This window comes from Austrofundulus limnaeus, unplaced genomic scaffold, assembly GCF_001266775.1.
Source record: "Austrofundulus limnaeus strain Quisiro unplaced genomic scaffold, Austrofundulus_limnaeus-1.0 Scaffold225, whole genome shotgun sequence".
Taxonomy (NCBI): domain Eukaryota; kingdom Metazoa; phylum Chordata; class Actinopteri; order Cyprinodontiformes; family Rivulidae; genus Austrofundulus; species Austrofundulus limnaeus.
In genome coordinates, this window is record NW_013952627.1 from 782,830 (window position 1) to 783,214 (window position 385).

Genomic DNA, 385 nt, shown 5'->3' on the forward strand with positions numbered 1-385 from the left:
AGACCTGGCAGACCCAAACGAGGGTCTACTGGGAACATCTGACAGAGTGTCCCGTCAGACTGAGCTTCAACTCACACCTCTGGGAGAACTTTGAACACGTTCCGGGGGAGGAGGGAGACATTGAAGTGGACCATGTTCTGTACCTCCATTGTCGAGGCAGCTTACCTGAGCTGTGGCCACAAGGTTGTCAGTGCCTGTCAACCCTCAAACCCGCTGGTAGGACACTGGCGGTGAGGGATGCTGTCAGGCTGAAGAAGGGTTCCTATTGTGTCTTTTTGGCCTGTGGGACTCCAGAAGCAGCTGATGGTTATCAGCAGTCCAAGTGGATTGTGGCTTGGGTGGTCGCTGAGGCAAAAACTTGGGCGTGGGAGGAGTTCAGAGAGGC